At 48.3% G+C, this 3041-nt stretch overlaps 1 non-coding gene across 1 annotated transcript; it reads right to left on the bottom strand.

Annotated features, from left to right (window-relative positions):
• Window positions 1–1104: 1104 nt before the first annotated feature.
• TRNAY-GUA (transfer RNA tyrosine (anticodon GUA)) lies at window positions 1105–1197 on the bottom strand. Its single transcript has 2 exons — window positions 1161–1197; window positions 1105–1140 (listed from the first exon to the last, which is right to left on the bottom strand). It is a non-coding gene; the product is annotated as a tRNA-Tyr (tRNA).
• Between the last annotated feature and the right edge of the window lie 1844 nt (window positions 1198–3041).

Below are 3041 nucleotides of genomic sequence, written 5' to 3'. Positions count from 1 at the left end.
AGAAGCGATGTTCTTTTTTCCTTTATATGCAGTCTTGATGGCTATGCCTGTGATGACTTTGCTCGTGTTGAAGAAATGCGCGAGGATGAATGAGGTTAATTATCATGCTCCTTGAAAAAAAGTGAGCGATTGTCCCTCCTTAATTGACATTCAATGACCCCTTGTTACTCCGCACGAAGGCATCGTAAACCGTGCTTAACTGTCTCACTGCACAATGCGAACGCCATTTCTGGAGAATTAACCGGCGCCACCTGGGTTGCGGTTTTTCTCCAAGCTCCTCGCCGCCGTAAACGTATGACGTCATAGCAGTTCTTCATGGATCTCCTCTTCACAACTCAGCTCTTCGTGAGCCCCCCCCCCTTCCCTCTGCTCAGCTTTGTATGCTCTACGAGATCATCAAAGCCAATCACGGAGTAAGTTAGCAAGTAGGTTAGCATGCTTCACCTGAACGACTGCAACACGATTGCATTATACTGCTATCGACCCACCCAAGGCCTCGAATACATTTCCTCTAAGATTTGCTAGCGTTGCACGTTGTATTAGAGGTGTTTATGTTATGTTCACAAAGACAAAGCCTTTCCCAGCGATATCCTTTCCGATATCCACCGATAGCGTTTCCCAGCTTTAAAAAAAATTACATTATGGGGTTTTACGTGCCAAAACCACTTTCTGATTATGAGGCACGCCGTAGCGGAGGGCTCCGGAAATTTTGACCACCTGGGGTTCTTTAACGTGCACCTGAATCTAAGCACACGGGTGTCTTAGCATTTCGCCCCCATCGAAATGCGGCCGCCATGGCCGGGATTCGATCCCGCGACCTCGTGCTCAGCAGCCCAACACCATAGCCACTGAGCAACCATGGCGGGTTTCCCAGCTTTCCATGTCCTTGCTGTTTTATGAACTTCATTGCTATGCAATCCTCTGCAGTCCACGGTTGTCTTTCCTTTTCCTTGACGCCAATCTGGTTTAATATATAACAGCCAACTGCATTTCTGCTCAAAGTGCTTGCGTGTGTTGGACAAAAATATATGTTTGATTTTGATGGTTACATAACGTTAAAGAGAAGTCTCCAAGACTACTAAGAGGGAAAAAGAAAACATTCAGTCCGTCGAGCCGGATTCGAACCAGCGACCTATGGATTTCCGCTTTGGATGAAACATCTACAGTCCACCGCTCTACCAACTGAGCTATCGACGGCACGATGTCGGCGCGTCTACCGGCTTGTCTGGATTGCACAGAAGCACGCAACGTGGCCGAGTAACCGGATAATTGAGGCCTGGCACGTGGAACGCAGGGCGACGGTTTCTCCTGAGTCGCAGCGTTTGTCATTGCGTAGAAAAAAGCGATTGCGCACTTTCTATGCGTCTTTGTTTTTTTTTTTTTTTTTTTTTGTAATCGAGCTTTCTGTCGCCAACTACGAAGCCCGCATGATTAACTCTTTCATGCGCAGAAATGTATTTTTTCGAGTAAATCTTAATTTTATTCAAAATATGGCAAACGAGCTGGCAGGAAAATGCTGTTCTCCCAACGAAACGAAGAATCTTTTTTTTTTTTACTTTTCAGTGGGACTGAGTGAGGGTGTCACCTAGGTTGACCAGGATACGCTAAGGGTGTAGCAGAGACACTTTACGTGGAGACATACAAAACAGACCCTGTTCTCTAACAAGCACAAGTTGACATTGCACAGCCCTCGTGCATCCATGCGGTCCTCGAAGACTGGGGTCCTGTTCTGCAGAGAGCATACCCCCCGTAGAAGCACCGTACCTTTCCGGCCGGTGCTTGCAGTGAAGTATATGTATTGTTGTGTCTCCATGAGGCTTTGATGCTATTACGTGGGCCTCCTCGGGGAAGTAGCCGCAGAAAAAAGAACACATTCCTCCAAAGCAGTAGGCGTGTACAATTTTCAGCAGTGTGGAACATGGCTATCTTTCTGAGTTGGAACAGATTCATTTTTAACTAAGGCGACTCGCAGTTATGCTCCAGTTCATTTCTAGTTCTTCCGGCCCTCTTTCTACTTGTCCCAACTATGGCTTAAACAACCCAGTAGTAGTAGTGCCTATTATCGCGGTCCGGTGAAAGCGCTCGTCCTTGTGTTGCTCCTTTTCTGTGTCCCTGTTTGTATTGCGCTCAAAAAGTTGTTTAAAAATGAATCTATTCCAACTAGGCTGACTCGCAATTACGCTTCTTGTCCATTCTTTGTGGCCCGAAAGGGGCGTACTCAATTTCCGTCTCGTTTTCCCTGCCTACCCCCAAAAACGGACTTGTCGACAGGTAGCCCGTCCTTCCTGGCGATGGTACACTCGATATGTATTTCACAGGTGGGCGAGGCATTTACTTAAGCGTCGAACAACCACGCAACACGACACACAAAACAAAGTAGACCCACGTCTCGTGGAAACCCATACCGCAGTTGGAGCTGGCAGGGCTAGCGCCATCAGGTCGCTCGTGAATTCGCGAGAAACGAGTCACGTGGCACAATGAATCGGCGCTTTCAGAATGGTGAGTCGCAACACGACCAATGCGGTGGGAAAGTGGCACTCGTGGAAGGGAAAGATAAAAATCATCACGTAAGACACAAACGCGTACTTTCGTGCGGGTAGTCGCTCCAAGATTATTTCGCAGTGTCGCACAATTTAACATCACGCGTTATCGTGTTAATGGCTAGAGCACATGTGTGTTAGATGCCCGCCGCTCTTTCGATGGGAGAAAGCCCACGGGTTCACCAATTCAATTATGGGGTTTTACGTGCTAAAACCACTTTCTGATCAGGAGGCACGCCGTAGTGGAGGACTTCGACCACCCGGGGTTCTTTAACGTGCACTTAAATCTAAGTACGCGGTTGTTTTCGAATTTCGCCCCCATCGAAATGTGGCCCCCGTGGCCGGGATTCGATCCCGTGACCTGGTGCTTAGCAGTCCAACACCATAGCCAGTAAGCAACCACGGCGGGTGCGGGTTCACCAAAAAAGAGCCCCCGGCGGCTGCTCGCAGCAAAGGCTTCACGCTCTGTCCATATGATGATATGTGGGGTTTTATGGCGCA

Source organism: Dermacentor andersoni, chromosome 10 (assembly GCF_023375885.2).
Source record: "Dermacentor andersoni chromosome 10, qqDerAnde1_hic_scaffold, whole genome shotgun sequence".
NCBI classification, from domain to species: Eukaryota; Metazoa; Arthropoda; class Arachnida; order Ixodida; family Ixodidae; genus Dermacentor; species Dermacentor andersoni.
Note: the sequence above shows the minus strand (reverse complement) of the source record. Positions and strands in the feature narration are given on the sequence as shown.